Genomic DNA, 18,085 nt, shown 5'->3' with positions numbered 1-18,085 from the left:
TGGCCATAGATCCAACCATGCCTCACCTCAGGAAATCCTATCAGCTCAGCCCAATTCATCATTTTCCACTTAAAACCTCAACTTCAGTTCACCCCAGCCCCAGAAGCCCTCATATAAATTAACAACTGCTGTGCATCACAGAGCACACTCCCTTTCTCGCTGTCTCCTGTGCAAGAATCTCTGGGAACTGTCCCTGCCTTCATCCGCAGTTCTCTTGCTGTCAGGTACATAAACAGCTAGTTTTGGTGGATTTGAATGAGGACGATTATATTAAATTAGAAATCAAAAGACAGTATGTTTGTGGGTTTGACAAGGACAGGGCCATTTATTTCAGTTCTCTCTTCATTCTTTTACTCTACTAGCAAATATTCTTAATGAATTTCTCTTACAAAAGTTGAAATTTGTGAACTCCAAAAACAGACTTCTTCAAATTTCACCCACAACCTGACACCTTCATAGAGTGTGACTTGAGGCTGAAGTCGACTCCTGTGGACTACGTGGACGGCCTTGTGCCTGTGTCTGGAACCCACCAGGAGTGACATGAGATGAAGTGTCATGAGATGAAGATGACATGAGATGAAGTGTCACACCAAACATGGAAGTGTGCCCAGCCCACAGTGGTCTCTATGAAGTGCAGCTGCCACTCTCCTCATGAGGTATGTGTGCATGTGGCCTGGGAGAGTTAAGGCAGCTCCGTTAATGACTGCTCAGCTCTGTCCCTGTCTGAAATGAAGAAACAGACACAGGGAAAGAAAGCAAACGATGTAACCTCTGTGCAATCCTCTGCTGTGCTCCCATGGGCTTCTGTCTCTTTGAATCCTGACATGTGTCTGTTCACCTCGACCATGTTTCAATACCAGAAGTCGAGGTGAGCAGACACGTATGGTCAAATATTAGCAAAGCAGATTCTAACATTTCCTCTCCTTTCGCATGAGAATTCACAGTGGGTTGTGTGAATGCAAATAGAAGTGCAGTTACGTGAGCTTCCAAGCCATTCCATTATATGGTTCCAATGGAGGGAAAGCATCCAAGCCAACATGAATGGTATATGCTCTAGGATTCTGATGTCATCTCTCCATCAAGTTATTTCTCCAGACTCCAAGGTCCTGAGTCTAAACTTTACACCAGGAATTTTGTCAAATGGTCTGCTGGCAGAATGTCTCTGAGGGAACACATGCATTAACTTTCACTGTAGCGTCACACATACGGAGGAGGTGATGTAACCAACAACAGTGCTTGTGGTGGTGGGCACTGGTCGGTATGTTTAAGAGACAGAGACAGGAGGACCCCAGCTTTGAATCTAGACAAGATATACCCGTAAGGGCTTTCAAATGGGTACGTGGGTAGAAAACTTGATCTTGAGTCAATTCTCACAACCTATGTAAAGGGAGAGAGAGAGCCCTCTGGCATACATAAGGACATTGAAATTTTCATATTTTACAGTGAAATGTATTAAAATATTAAAAGAGTTATTTAAAAATCAAGGCTGTAAGGCGAGACTATTTTATAGTTATTTAGACCATGTGACTAACATCAGGTATTAAGGGGAAAAATATTAAAAGTCATAAACTCAAGGTTCCATCTAAGAACTCAGGAAGAAAAGCCATCGATGTAATTCAGCATATAAACAAACAGAAAGAAAAAAATCATATGGTCATCTCATTAGATGCTGAAAAAGGCTTTGACAAAATCCAACACCCCTTAATGTTTAAAGTCTTGGAGAGGTCAGGGATACAGGGCACATAGCTAAACACAAAAGCAATATATAGCCAGCCTATAGCCAACATCAAAATAAGGGGAGAGAAACTTAAAATGATTCCACTAAAATCACCACCAAACAAACCAGGAGTCAGAGATCATAGCAGGAAGATCTTTGTTCAAGCTTGGGAAAACAGGATAAAGAACATTACTTCACTTTCCCTAAGGAGAAGGTTTCAGTGGGTTTGTGGAGTAATAGATATTTCAGCACTTGCCATCATGCCTGGTCCCATCCTTTCCTTCCAAACCAGCTTTGAATCTCCCATCATGTGTCCTTGTTAGCACACCAACTCTAAGGAAAGGGAGAGTAAATACCACAATTCTTTCTGCTTAGAATATGAAAGAACCTCATGAAAGGATAAATGCAGACTAGACAAAATGGAGGACAACAGAGGTAGCAGGGATTCAGGCCAATAAAGAGAGGTATTTACAGGTGCTAAAGATGTCTGTTCTTATCTGAGTATTATTATATTCTTTCGAGGATTCTTTTAAAGTTGCTATGACATGATTTTGAGTCAAAATAGTGGGATATGAGAGGTGCATCTGATTCTATCAAAGGACTTGCGTTTCTGAACTGCTAGTAACCTGTCATCTCCATAGTTTACAAACTACCTAGACAAAAGTTATCCAAGGAACAGGAACATACTATGATCCCCTTCCTTAAGTATAAATGTAGATGGGCATGCCAGCATCATGAACCAAAAGGAGCCTTCTGTTCCACAGGCTTTGGGAAAGTATGAAGCCTACCTCCACATACAGTCAAACAATGGGCTCTTTGCTGTGCATCCCTGAACAGCGATATCCTCCATGATGGACTGCACACATTTCTCACTTTTGCCACTGTGAATGCCTCATGTTGTTCTGTGATAAATTATTGCTGTCAGCTCCACTATGCTCTGTGGGAAGTCTTTCAAATAAAATCATCAAGTTCGTGGAGCCCTAGGAAAACCTCCGTGAGACCCTCGCTCCACAATATCCTAACACTGGACGCAGAGAAAAGGAAGCAAAACTAAACAATGATGTTCTCCCACAACTGCATGCAGAGTTCCATCTGGCTTTCAGTTTTGACACTGTGCACTGAAAGGAGCTGCATTTTTATATTTACAGTGTGGTTCTCACTACGAAGGATGTTTTATGGAAATACTTCTTTAAATGGCCAATGTTTCAAGTCTTTTCTGACTGCATTATTGTCTGTTGCAAGCAAGCTAAGACCCACCATCATTTTTCAAGTTGCTCCATGTACTGGTTTGCTTTCCTGTAGTGATGAAACACTGTGAGCAAAACCAACTTGTAGAGATAAGAGTTTGCTTCAATTTACAGGCTATAGGACATTAGCGAGGGAAGCTAGGGCAGGAGCTCAAGAAGGAACTGAAACAGAAACCACAGAGGAAGACTGCCCATCTGCTTTCTACCCCTGGCTTTCTTAGCTACCTTTTGATGCAGGGTATTTTATTCCATTGTGAGTCCTAAGGCTGTGAACTGTAAATACCTGTATCTAATTGTGGTGTGGCTCAGTATTTGAGCCTAGAGCTTTCTGTGTATTATAAACAAGTTCTTGTGGTATGGCTCAAAACTAGAACACAGCTTTAATCCAAGACCTTTCTGTAAACTGGATTAAAGTTAACCCTAGGTCAAGAGTCAAAGCAACCAACCAGCTGACAGGGATTCAACTGACAGGAGGGACATTGAGAAGGAAGGTACATAAGACAACATGGAGAAGGAGAACACTTTTTCCTTCTGAGACATGAGCTGAATAGGAAGAGCTTTTTCCTCTGGGACTTGAACTGAGAACAAAGGGCTTTATCCTTCTGGGATATTGTTGAAATAAAGTGAGCTGCTTCTCTGAGCTAGCAGGTTTTCACCCCAGCATCTTGCTCTGACTCTATTGGTAAACTCAAATGATTGGAATTTTGTTTTGTTTTTAAAACTACAACTTCTCTTATTGAGACTCACTAGGTCAATGTATCAAGTTGACTACTGAAGATAACTAGGAGATTTTATTTGGTCCCTTCAAAGCATGTTGCAAGGTCCTTTCACATGGTATATGGAAGTGGGCTGCACTGCTATTGAATTTTTATCAAGGTGACACAAGCTAGGGTCATGTGGGAAGAAAGAACCTCAATCCTCCATCAGACTGTCCTATGGGCAAATCTGCAGGATATTTTCTTAACTCATGATGGATGTGGTATGTTCCACTCAGTGTGGAAGGTGCCATCCTTGGGCAGGTGGTATGCGAGACCAAGCAAGCAGGAGCAAGGGCAGTAAGCAGGCAGTGTTCTTCTGTAGCCTCTGCCTCAGTTCCTGCCTCAAGGTTCCTGCCCTGGGTTTCTGCCCTGATTTTCTGTAGGTACAAGGTTACTGTGTTATTCAAATGCTGCCTTCTGTACCCCTCACATCTGGATGAAATCCTTGTTCTGAGAATCACCTGTCTCGAGGTTATATAAACTGTGCTCCTCAATAGTCCCAGGTATGCCCATGAGGCTGCTGACAGCAAACTGATGAGCAGGGGAGAGAATAGGGCTCAACTGCCTGCCAGCCAGGGGAGGAGGAGTTAGAGGAGGAAGTAGGGGATTTAGCCAAGGGAGAAGTCTAAGAGACACCAGGAGAAGCAGCTAGGCAGGAAAACTACAAAGTGCAAGTATCTCTGGGATACGTGCTGGGAGGAAACCAGATTAGCTTAGAGAGTTAAGAATAGAATAATAACTGCTCAGTATTTTGTTGTGAAGCTTGTTATTAAACAAATATGAGTCTCAATTGTTTTGTGATAGTTGAGTTAAGAGAGAAACTAAAAACAAAGTTATATAAAATAACTATAAAAAGCTTCCTTGGTGATGGCCTGTAATGTGTGAAGTATATGCTGAAATAAACTGTTTTCTCCCCAAGATGTTTCTGTTCATGGTTTTATCACACTAGAAAGCAAAGAAGGACACCTGTGACTGCCACAGTTGTCAAGATACAGGTGTAGTAGGATTCTGTCATTCTTATTGTCCCTGTCCTCTGTCCATTTCTGTTCTGGAGATATGAGTAGGATGTGATGAGGTATTAGAAATATAATATAAGATAAACACTAAAAGCTGTACTCCTAAAGAAGCTAAACAAGAAAGAGGACCATGGGTGAGATGCTCAATCCTCACTCATAAAGTCAAACAAAACAGAAATCAGAAGAGGGAGAAAACCAGGAACAAGATAGGAGCATACCACAGGAGGCCTCTGAAAGACTCTACCCTGCAGTATATCTATGCAGATGCTGAGACTCATAGCCAAACTTTGGGCAGAGTGCAGGGAACCTATGAAAGAAGGGGAAGATAGAAAGCCTGGGAGTGTAAAGAGCTCCACAAGGAGAGCAACAGAACCAAACAATCTGGGCCCAGGATTCTTTTCTGAGACTGATACTCGAAACAAGGACCATGCATGGAGATAACCTAGACCCCCTGCACAGATGAAGTCCAGGGCAGCTCAGTCTCCACGTGGGTTTCCTGGTAATGGGAACAGGGACTGTCTGGCATGAATTCAGTAGCTGTTTCATCCCCTCTGAGAGGGGATCACCCTTACGAGGCAGCAGAAGAAGACCATGCAGACAGTCCTGATGAGACCTGAAATGCTAGGTTCAGAGGGAAGGGGAGGAGGAACTCCCCTATCAGTGGGCTTGGGGAGGGGCATGGATGGAGATGAAGAAGGGAGGGTGGGATTGGAATGGAATGAGGGAAGGGGTTTCAGCTGGGATACAATGTGAACAAACTGTGATCAATAAAAAATAAATTAGGAAAAAGATTTGATGAGGTCACACAGACCCACCCAGCACCAATGCCACAGCAAAGTGGGCTTAAAGGAGATTTGGATGCCTCACTTGAGGGATTAAAACCAGTTTCCATCTCTGGAACTACAACCACTGCCCTATTCTGCAGGGAGAAGCCATGGTTTTCCTAAGCTGTGCTATGTGGCTAAACACCACTTAGGCTGTGAGCTGACTTCATGTACTTTATTGTGCTGGGGCTCATGTTGGGGGGGGAGGGCTACTCCATCACTCACACTTGTCAGGCACCAGTATACCAGGTTAATTCAGAGAGTGTTTCGGTTGTCTAAATGCTCTTCCAGAATGTCTGGCTCCTTTGACCAGGGACCTTCATAAATTTAATTTGTGCCTGCCACTGCAGGAGTTAAGATGGGGACCTTTCCTAGCTTGGTCCCGGGAATGTACAGTTGGTGTCAGAGAGAGCCTTGTTGGCAAAGAGGAAGACAAGACAAATTGCAGGACAGGGACTGTAGGGGCTCTTTTCCCCAGTGGATCCGCTATCAGGTTTGCACAGCACTGGCATCAACATGCTATAGGAGGGGACTCCTACATTCTAGACCCTAGAGCATTCCAGGAAGGAGAAGAGAAGCATTTCACACAGGTGAGAAAATCTGAAATGCTGGGACTTGGAGGCAGGAGGAATATCTTTAACTAAGTCTATCCTGGAGAGAACTTCATACCACAAGGTTCAGCTGGGCACTCACTTGGGCCTCTGTTACCTGCAGCGTCCTGATTACCCCACTAGTCTCTCCTCATCTCAAATCTATCTACTTAATTTCTCTTCCTCTTCTGCTTTGTAAGGTGGCGACATCTCAGGAGTAAGGAGGAACCAAGAGTTAGATGCACAAGGATGGGAAATGAAGGAGTGAGCAAACCAAGGGTCCAGGGCCAGAACTCAGGAGGGGACTGAGTACAAACTACAGAAAGCAGGTAAGAAAACTCTGCCACCTTCCCCTGGGAGAGGTAATGCAACAGCTCAGGCTAGGGTTAGGGTTCTCTGGGGCAACCCAAAGATGTCATGGCTTTATTGCTCCACTCAGGTTTTCTGACCAATGGCAGCAGCAGGGATCCTGAATGTGACCAACCCAGGTGAGCCGCAAAGCATTGTGGGAGGCAGGCACCCCAATCAGGGAAAATTCCTCTGCAGCCTGTAGTAGGTGGGGGAAGCTGTCACAGCCTCACTTGTGTCCTTGGCCTTAGTCAATGGCCTTATGACAGGAAGGTGATTCTGGTTCTAGAGAGAAGGCCAGATGAGGAGAGACCACATACAACCTACAGGGAGATCCCAGGAGCAGAGGAAAAAGCTCACACTGAACGGGGTACCTCTTTGGAGAGGTATTAGTTGGGTTAGTTAGTTAGTTAGTTAGTTAGTTAGTTAGTTAGTTGTTTTAGAATGAAAGTGTTTATTTTGGTAGTTTGAGGGTGCAGCCCATCATGAGGGGAATGACATTATAGCAGGAACATGAAGCTGCTGGTAAAATTTCCAGATTCAAGGAACAAAGATGAACTGTGGTGCTCAGCTGCTTCTTTTTCACCCAGCCTAGGAACCAAGCCCAGGGTTATCCACAGTCAGTGAGTCTTCCCACCAAAAGTACACTAGTCAAGAGACTTTGTCACAGACATGCCCAGAACATGCTGAGTGAGGGTCCTGTGGATTCTGGGTCCCATGAAGCTGACAGTATTCACCATCATTCCCATGACCAATACAGGGCTGCTAGGCTGTGTCAACAATGCCAAGCTCTGTCATGTTCCTTCTCTTACTGTTGTCATTCTGAACAGCATTTGTGGATCTAGAGACAAGGCACAGGTGAGGCAGGGATGTCCAGGGATCTTGAACTGCAGCATTGATATCTATAGGAAAGACTTTCTCCCTGGGTGCCTTCTGAGGAGGCAAGAGCCTGAACAGGGCTCAGAAGAATACTCAATGGGCTCTGGTGCCTCTATCCAACAAGCCTCAGAGCTCTAAGGAGGAAATTAGTGAGACAGGTTGCTGGTCTTCAGGGTTTAGATCCTTTTCCAAGCCTAAGCACAAGAAAAGACAGCAGTGAGGAAAGTCAGTGCCTTGTGATGTTCAGTTGGGGGCTGGGAGGAACTTAGGGGGAGGAACTGAAACTGAGAGATTTTCTTGGCCCTGGAGGAATAATCCTTCATGTGGGCAGTGTGGTCTGCTATGGTACTCACGCGGTCACCATGGACCAGAATCCTTACTGATTCAGCTCTGCCAAGGAAGGGGAAGGGGAGTTGTGTAAACCAAATGTTGGCTTTCAGGGAGCTCTCAAGAATAAGAGCTATCTTTTTCTTGTAGAGAATGATGAAAAATGTAAGTTTTATGCTGAGTCAGAAGCCAGAGAGCAGCAGTAACTGGTGTTGACTCCTTCCACCTTTGTCTACAGTGACAACATCCACACTCACCGACAGACATCTGTCTGAGGTGTCCACCATGGGCCAGGCAAAAGAGCTTTTCTGCAGGCTGTCTTCTGGTAAGAATACAAGAAGTCTACTCTGGATTTCTTAGGAAGCACTTAGGAAGTATAAAACACTTACTGTCTACTACTTGCTCAATTCCCCAACACCCTGAGAAGTAAACACTTCCCTCCCAGTTTGACAAACCAGTAACACAGGCTCTCTGAGGCCAACAATCTTCTCAGTTCCATCAGTGGGTAACAGGTCCAGGCTTAACATCCATCCTGACCTACTCTGGACATCTGGCCATTAAAAAAGTTCTCTGGACTAGTGGCTATATCCTAGTTTCTATGAGATGACAATGCCTGAGACCTGCTTCCCAGGATGTTTTAGTTAATAGACAGAGATAGAGGCCCTCAAAAAGAAAGAGATCTCAAAAAGAGAAGCCATGGGATCATGTCAATAGGTACATAAAAGGCCTTTGTGAAAGTCTAACAACTTTTTGTTAGACAGTGATAGATGAACATATTTCCATCTAATAATGTCTCTATTTGACATCTTTATAGTCAGTGTTATCTTAAATTGGAGAAACTCCAGATCTTACTATTTCCCACTTCTTTCATAAGATTCCATGCATTTTGCACAAAGTTTGGCCATAAGTCTCAACATCTGCTTTGATAGTCTTCTGGGCAGAGGCTTTCAGAGGCCCTCTGTGGGAGGCTCCTAATTTGTTTCCTGTTTTCTTCTTCTTCTGATGTCCATCCTCTTTACCTTTCTGGGTGGGGACTGAGCATTTTATTCAGAATCCTCCTCTAGATTACTTTCTTTAGGTGTACAGGTTTTAGTAGGTTTATCCTATATTATATGTCTATATGAGTGAGTATATACCGTATGTGTCTTTCTGCTTCTGGGATAGATCACTCAGGTGATCCTTTCCAGATCCCACCATTTACCTGCAAATTTCATGATTTCCTTGTTTTTCATTGCTGAGTAATACTCCATTGTATAGATGTACCACAATTTCTGTATCCATTCTTCAGTTGAGGGGCATTTGGAGGTCCACAAGGAGAGCAACAGAACCAAAAATTTTGAGCACAGGGGTCTTTCCTGAGACTCATACTCCAACCAAGTACCATGAATGGAGATAACCTACAACCCCTACACAGATGTAGCCCATGGCAGTTTAGTGTCCAAGTGGGTTCCATAGTATGGGAAGAGGGACTGCCTTTGACACAATCTAATTGGACTGCTCTTTAATTACTTTGCTTATTTTATTTTATTTTTCTTTATTATTTACACTTTACTCACTTTGTATTCCCCCCGTGGTTCTCTTTCTCCTCCCATCCCAATCCCTCCCTTCCTCCAGGGAGACAAAGGCCACCTCCTCTGTCACACCAGCCCCAGAAGTCTTTCAGGAATCCAGATGTCAACTGGATGGCAAGTGGCCTGTTCCAGAGAGTAGGACGGAAGCCAGCACCCTCGGGGAAGAGGTGTGGGCTTTTCCCACCCAGCTGAGCTCTGTTGTTTGCACATTAACATGTTCATGGAGCCACTGTGGCAGCATTTGGACTTCCCCCCTTGGCATGAGTTGGGTATCTGATAATGGGTGCCGTTCCTTTCCTCTGAGGGTTCCACTCCCACTGGGTGCCTTGTGTGGAATCTTAGACAATAGATGTTATAGTCTTTGGGAAGTTTTTAAGCCTATATGGCTCATTTCTTTATTAATTTACTTACTTACTCATGATGTGGTAATGGGGCATAACCGAGAGCCTAGCACTTGGCACACAAGGACTCTACCACTGTGCTACAACCCCAGGCAGTCTTTGGGTTTTTTGTTTTGTTTTGTTTTGTTTTGTTTTGTTTTTAATATCTGCTTAGTTCCTTACGTCTCCAGTACTCTCTGGAAATAGCACAGGAATTGAGAGTAGAAGATTAGTTTGGACTCATTTGGACTGAGGGGAAATTAACAAGAGTGGATTGACGACATTGTGACCTGATCCATCATGCAGACGTGGCAAGGAAACTTGGAGAAAAGTCTGTGCTCTCCTCTCCCCAGACAGCTGCTGTTCAAGACAGTACAGTCAGCTCCATGGGTAAGATGCTCCCCTGGGGGGCCAGATCTCCATGCTCTCCAGCAGGAACTTGTCAGTGACAGCAGCTACAACTACAGGCTGCAGAGGTGCATTAAAAACCCCTTCACCAAAGCTGCACAGGATCTCCTCTGCACAGAGTCCATCTGGGTAATTGCTCTGCACCCAAGTGAACAGTCAGGAGGTGGCCTGGACCCAGGCAGGCTGTGGAAGGAGGAGCACTGGGAGGCAGGGAGGTTTTCAGCACCTGTGGAGGAGACATGAGCTGTGACATGTTTTCTTCCCAGGATGTTCAATTGCTTAAGGTCCTAAAATTATAACCTTTATAGGATGTCAGTTAATTTTAACTCCTATTTTCTTTGCTGAAGTAAATTACCAATTTTACTTTATGGACATTAAGTTGTTTGGTATAACATCTAGAGGTTTTCAGAATTGCTCATTTGTGCGCATCTTGTGAGGAGGTGAGGTTTTAATTTCGAATGCAGACGAATGCACTTAATTTTACTTCTGTTGCATATGTGCTATAAAAGAATCATTTTTGGTACCCTGCCTTCTTTAGTGTGACTACTTAGAGGCACTGAAAGCCTTAGGAAAAGAAATGGGCTGTATGTTCAAACCTTGTCTAACAGTCACCTCCTCACTGACTTTTACCTACTAGAATTTCTTAAGAATCTTTGCATTTCAAACCTTTGGCAGAGTACAGGGAATCATAAGAAAGAAGGGGAGTTAGTCTGATGGGGAAAGGATAGGAGCTCCACAAGGACCAAATATATCTGGGCACAGGGTCTTTTCTGAGACTGACATTCAACCAAGGACCATGTATGGATATAACCTAGAACCTCCACTCAGATGTAGCCTGTGGTAGCTCAGTAACCAATTGGTTTCCCAAAGTGAGGGGAACAGGGACTATTTCTAACAGAAACTCAATGACTGGCTCTTTGGTCTCCCCACCCCCGAAGGGAGGAGCAGTCCTGTTAGGCCACAGAGGAGGGCTTTGCAGCCAGTCCTGAAGATACCTGATAAAACAGGATCAGATGAATGGGGAGGAGGTCCCCCCTATCAGTGGACTTGGAAAGGGGCAGGGTGGAGATGAGGGAGGGAGGGAGGGAGGGAGGGACTGGGAGGGAATGAGGGATCGGGACACGGCTGGGATACAGAGTTAATAAAATGTAACTGATAAAAAAAAAAAAAAGAATCTTTGCATTCCCTGTTTAATTTTATGTCATCCCTTCACCTTGCTCTGCTTGTTGGAATAGTCACCTGAGGTGCTGTGATGATGATTTAGCCAGGACAATGATTGTCAACTACACAGTGAAGATGGTCCTAATGGAGATGATACCTGTGTCCATTAATCTTTTCTGTGTTCCAGTCTCTGTATAAACATTCCTTTTTCAGAATAGAAATGCCCAAATATCTCGTAGTTTCAGGAAACCTTTGAAGAATTAAGCCCCACCCTGTCCTGTTGCCTCTACTTGGTTTTCCCCAAACCTCATCTTTTGAAGAACCTATGTGAAGAGATGGACAGGAACTGACCTACTTCCCTTGTCCTTGAGACAATGAGAACACTGGGAGGGAGGTCACAGTTGCTCAGGAGGAGTCACGGGGTGGTGGGGGAAGCAGGTTGGGCTGTGGCAGGAACCAGTGTCAACAGCTGGAGTCTGTAGAGCACTCCTCTAAGTCTTCTTATTTCTTTATGTTTAAAGAGTATTTTCTTTCCACTGACTTCTACAGAGAGATTTTTAACAGTGGTTATTACGAATATTTTAACTGCGGGTGTGACCCTAAGCTGAACCTCACAATCCTATCCATGTACAAATGCAGTGGACATTTCTTAGCTGTCTTCGGAGCTAGCTGCCGGTCCTTAATTGAACCCTCCCAGATGTTGGCTCATAGCATCCCGGACTGCAGCCCCTCCATGGTATCTCTGCATGTAGCGTCTACACCTGGCTGGTGGCTGTCTTGCCTTCACTGTGGTGCCAGCCATGTCTCCCCAGTGTCCCTAATTTTCCAAGCAGAACAGCACAATAGGAAGGACAGGTTCTCCATATAACTGCAGTCCAATCCCAACCACAAACAGTACAGCCACACCCCTCAGGCCTTTTGCCGAGTTTTGCTTCACCTTAGGTGGTGACGGTGTGACAGGCTGCTGTCAGGCAACATGATCACGGCAAACCAAAGTCCTTTGTGGGCATGAATCTGGACATGAGGTGTAAGTGTGGGGCAACCACACTATGTACCATCTTCTCATTCAGAAACAGATATGTTTGAACCAGTGCTACAGAGGAGAAGACAGACATCCTGCCCTCAAACTTCACCCTGGATTCTGTCCACCAGAAAGGTCATAAGTGACCAAACTTGGAGCAGGGTCTGTTAGGGCTTTCTGCTCTCTGCTTCTGTCCTGACTACTGCATCAAGTCCACTGTGTATGAAATGTGTCCCTAGTTTGGGGCTGTGTGAGGTTCTATGTCTCACAGGATGGTGAAGGACTTAGCTTCTCATGGGATGCTACTCTGTGGAACTGAAGAGACTGCTCTTAGATCCCTGTGTGATGTGACTTTTAGCAACACTTTGCTCTGAGGTCCAGCCTTCGCTGCTGGCTCTCACTAATGAAAGTGCAGATTTCTCCTTGCTGCTTCTTTCTCTATATTGGGCATGCTTTCTAATCTGCATGCAGAGGCCCACACCTCCATCCCAATGCACAAAATTCCCAGATGCGGGTTAGTCAGATGTCACATTTCAGAAATTCATTTTCTGTGACCGTGATCTCCTTCCCTTTCTTCAGAGCAGCAGAGGCAGAAAGAGTGTGATTTCTCCATGTGCAAAATGCACTGTTGGTGCAGGACACAGTGGCTAGGCAAGGGACACTTCAGCAATTCAGGAGGCAAACTACACTTACACATAAAGTAAAAATGAAACATTTTAAAGTCTTTTTTCTTTTAAAGAAAACAGTGGTATATTGGCTCAGAAGTCATTGTGTGTCTTTCCTTTAATGAGCCATGATGTTTACATATGTGAGCCATGTTTGCCTGAGGAACGTGATTGCTGGTTTAGTTGTCTGTAATAGATGACTAATGGAATATTTTTTACAGCATTTCCTGGGGCTGCATTGAGGAAGGTGACCTGGTGCCAGGGATGCCAACAGAGTATAACTGGACTGTACTCTGGAGAAAAGCGCTACTTTTCCCTTTGCTGTATCTGTGAATTTAACCTGTAGAAAAACCTTTGCAGTGGCTTTAAAGTAATTATAAAGTAAACTCACAAATCATAATCATTATTGTAGGCCCACAGCACCCAGACAAACCTGTCCCTTAATATCTGTAAGGGCAGTTAGCCAAACCACACTGAAAATGACAGCATCCACCACCTTTGATTCACAGGTAATTAAAGTTTGGGATGGTATGAGGATTATATTGCTATGTCTGTAATCTTGTGTTTAAAATGAGGTAAAGGAGCAGGGAGCTAGATCTGACGTTACTCTTATGATATTACCAGTGTATAATATATACAAACAATATATTTCAATATTCCTTTTTCCCTTTTATTAAACACATGTACTAAAATACATGCATGTCACAAAGGTTGTGCTGGGTCCTAGCGATCAACTGTGACCCATTAAAGACTGAAACAGATAAATGTCTATGATTGACATCTTTGCTGAGCTTTTGATGGGAGCAAACTGTCTGTTCTCAGTCAAGATGAAAGCTGATTACACAAAATAGCAAGAAGAATGGTCAGTCAATTCCAGAAAGAGACAGTGGAACAGGACTGAAAGGTAGGTTCAGAGCAGAGGCTGTGTGAGGTCATGGTGATCATGCCTTAGAGCACTGCAGCATAGCTGTTGTCCACACCAAGTGCTTGCATGTTCCAAAGGAAGACAAAGACCTGAAGGTGTCAAACACAGAAAAATGACAGTATTTGAAAAGGTGGAAATTATCCTGACTTGGTCAGAGCAGGACACAGAGATGTGCTGAATTAAGATACTGTACCCCTCATCTAAGTAAAAATCTATGCCAATTAAAATGGAAGAGAAGTCCACTTGTCCAGATTTTTACAATTGTCTACCTCAGTTCTGAAACTTTAAATAGCATAACTTGTTCATGGGTGCTAAACACATCCCTCTTCTCTGGGGAACTTATGGATCCTTAAGTACACGGACACAGAAGAAGCTACAGAAAGCAAGCACCTTACACACCTTAACTTTCTGATGAAATTCCTTTTCCATAGTGAGGGGACAAATTTACAGCAACATTGTCTTCCTGTTTAAAAAATGTGAATGAAAACATAAACAGGCGCCTTAAATTGTGTTGTATTTACTTATTTGAAGTGTGTGTGTGTGTGTGTTATGTCTGTGTATATATCAGTGTGCTGTTTGCATATGCAGTGCTCACAGAGGGCAGAATTTGGCATGTAAACATATATTCTAAATGTAAGCTTAGCCACTGAGCCGTCTCTCCAGGCCAAACACATATATTACAGTAAATATCTAATGTCTTTCATCAACATTTCCTTATAATTTAACTCAAGATTTATTTAATTTTATATTTAATTATTTGTTTGCATTATATGCAGATGAGCGCAGGTGCCATAGGGGCCAGATGAGGTCATCCATGCCCTATTGCTGGAGTGACAGGTGGCTGTAAGCCAGTTGACTTAGATGCTGGAACTGAACTCAAAGGCCCTGCAAGACCAGCCAGAGCTCTTAACCTCCAAGCCCTGGCTTTAGCCTCCTCTCTCTGCACTTGACTGTGGCTATGACTTGACTATCTGCTTTGGGCTCCTGATTTCACCTCTCATTAACGATGGTCTATGACCTGAGAGTTAAGCCAAATAAACCCTGTCCTCCTCTATGCCAGTTTTGATTATGATGTTTTAGTGCAACAACGGAAACAGAAAGGGGAAATAATCAAAACTTTTGAAGCTTTTCCTATACCTGACAAGATGACAAAACAAAAACCAGGCAATGCCCCCAAAAAACTCAAAATGAGGCAGTGGTAAGGAATCATTTCTGTAATACATGATCATTTTAATACACAGGAAACTTGAAGCAGCAAGGGAGCCCACCTATAGGTACACAATCCAGGCATGACTGACAATGAGAATGTTTGGCACTCAGGAAAACTTGAGTACTGAGGGGTGTATTGGGCTGGGCCCACCAATATTCCTAAAGGCAATAGTGTTTGGTATCAATGTTGCTGTTACTGTTTGTGATGAATAATTTCTCTTGCCTTTCTTCTCAAATGTTTACTCTATTTCCTTGTCTCATACAATGAGAAGAATCAAGACCCTTTATGGAGTTGTTGACACATTATACATTTTTCTCTGAAGTAGGCATTGGGATCTCCTTCAACATTATCCTCTTCCTCTTCCACCTTTTTTAGTTCCTTCTTGAAAGCAGGCTCCGGATCATTGACCCACTCATCAGTCTCTTGGCCCTCATCCACCTTGGGATGCTAACAGTCATTGGGTTCGCAGCTGCTGACATTCTTGCATCTCAGAATATGTAGAATGACATCAAGTGTAACTCCCTGTTCCACTTGCACAGGCTTTTGAGGGGCCTCTCTCTTTGTGTCACCTGCCTGCTGAGCATCCTTCAGGCCATCATCCTCATTCCCAGAAGCACCTGTCTGGCAAAATTCAAACCTAAATCCCCACAGCAGAGCCTGTGCCCCCTTCCTGTGCTATGGGCCTTTACATGTCCTGTGGTGCTCAGTTCTCCTTCTCCTATGTTGCTGAGTACAATGTCACCTCACATGGTCTCATATTTGTCACAGAATCTTGCATTATTTTACCTATGGAGTATAGCAGCAGACCCTTATTTTCCATACTGAGGATATTTCGAGATGTGTCTTTTCTAGGTCTCATGGCCCTCTGCAGTGGGTACATGGTGGCTCTCTTGTGCAGACACAAGAAACAGGCTCGGCGCCTTCACAGAACCAGCCTTTCTGCAAAAGTGTCCCCACTGCAATGGGCCACCAGGACCATCCTGCTGATCATGAACTTCTTCGTCCTGATGTACTGTTTGGACTGCATCATATCTGCCTCAAGACTGATGCAGGACAGTGACCCAGTCCACCACAGTATCCACATGATGGTCTCCAATGGCTACACCACCGTCAGCCCCTTGCTGTTAATTGGCTCTGAGAAACGAATTGTTTGCTTCTTACGATCCTTGGTGGGGAGGACAGCAAATGCTTACCTAGTGAGGGAAAGACGAGTTCACTTAAGGAGCCAACTGACAGATGCTCGCTGACAGATGGTGAATCCCAGGCTAGTGTTCATGCTCCTCCAGAAAACTGAACAAATGACTCCTGCTTTGTTAAACTGCTTCCATTGAAATGTGGGTTACAACACCTGTGGAAATTTGAGCCAAATGTCTTCATGCGCATTTCTGCTTGGTGTCAGCAGGGGCCACCTGTTACACATCACAGATTAGGGTGCTCTGTGCACTTATCAATAAGCTACACTGTGTAGCACTTTTTAATAAGCCAATCACCTTAACACTTTGTATTTTACCTAATTAAATATGGATGCATTATCACAAAATCGCATATCATTCATCAACAGTTCTTTCATAGTTATGGAAAAATAATTGATTCAAAGTCTCAGATGCTTGCTTGTTTATATTAACAGCACTTAACCACAGCCACGATGGAAATAACTCTCTGTCCGTAAGCAGATGAATGTACCAACCACATGTGGCCTTTATATATCATGGACTATTACTCAGCTTAAACAGGAAGGAAAGCCACCTGTAGGTGTAGGTCCACCACAGAGGAACACATACTTCCCGTGACATGTCAGTCACAGAATGACAAGCTTCTGTACATCTAGGGGTGGAACTGAGAGTACTGTACTGTAATTTTTCAAGAAAGGAAAATGCAATGGTGTTTGCCAGGGGTTGAGGAATGGCACAGTGGAGAATTCTTAATTGGTGTAGAATGACCATTCAGAACAAGAAGAAAACACAGTAATCTTCTGAAAACAAATGAAAAGCTGGAGGGGTGGAGGGGTCTGGGCTGGGTAGAGGTGAGGTAACAGTGCTTTCTGCACAAGCATAAAGACTGAATTTGAATCTTCAATACCTATGTAAAAGCCATGCAGGGTGTGAGTTCTTGTAGCCTCCAGCACTGAGGGGAGGGGAAGGGCTGAGGTGCAGAGGTGCCCTAAAGCTTCATGTGGCACACTGATCCCTTGCTCTCTCACCCAGCCTGAATAAACATCACAGACTGCCCTCTGGGGAGTGATTGTCCTTTACTCCCCGTTTCTTGGCAGGAAATATGATCTTTTCCACAAAGTAAAACTTCTCGTGCTTGCTTCGGCAGCACATATACTAAAATTGGAACGATACAGAGAAGATTAGCATGGCCCCTGCGCAAGGATGACATGCAAATTCGTGAAGTGTTCCATATTTAAAAAAAAAAAAAAACTTCTCCCCATGGTGATATAGTTTCCAATCTCCCTGTCCCACCTGCCCCAATACACCATCCTACCACACACCATCACACTAAAATTGACCAAGGAGGACACCATCATACCAGACACCATCGTGCCAAACACCATCATACCAGAGACCATCATATGAGACACCATCACGACAAAGGAGATCAAGGAGGATACCATCATAACTGAAGAGACCAAGGAGGAAGAGAACGAGGGTGACAACATCAGGCCTGGCCAGCCTCAGGACGCTGGCACAGCTCTCCCTCAAAAAGAGACCGAGGACAACATCACACTTGGCCAGCCTCAGGACACTGGCACAGCTTCCGCCCACAACCAGCGTCAACGCTGGAAGCGGGTGAAGATAACAATCATGAACGGCCTCAGACATCTGTGCTGCTGCTGCCTGCCACCTGCTAAGACAAAGGCCGCCTCATGTAAGAACATGACTCCAATGAAAAGGGACCTTGGAGCCACCCTCAGCACCAGGTGAGTGCATTACTTCACTTCATTTTATTCACTTTTCCTTCTGTCCTTTGTAACTAATCTCTCCCTAGTGCTATAGTTTCCAGTCTGCCTGTTCTACCTGCCCCAAGATGGGTTC

At 44.2% G+C, this 18,085-nt stretch overlaps 1 non-coding gene across 1 annotated transcript; it reads left to right on the top strand.

The window, feature by feature from the left end:
- The first annotated feature begins 17,350 nt into the window (after nt 1–17,350).
- Nucleotides 17,351–17,457, top strand: LOC132654472 (U6 spliceosomal RNA). Its single transcript, XR_009592113.1, has one exon. It is a non-coding gene; the product is annotated as a U6 spliceosomal RNA (small nuclear RNA).
- Nucleotides 17,458–18,085: the final 628 nt, after the last annotated feature.

Source organism: Meriones unguiculatus, chromosome 5 (genome assembly GCF_030254825.1).
Source record: "Meriones unguiculatus strain TT.TT164.6M chromosome 5, Bangor_MerUng_6.1, whole genome shotgun sequence".
NCBI classification, from domain to species: Eukaryota; Metazoa; Chordata; class Mammalia; order Rodentia; family Muridae; genus Meriones; species Meriones unguiculatus.
The sequence above is the reverse complement of the archived record's forward strand: the minus strand, read 5'-3'. Positions and strand labels throughout refer to the sequence as shown.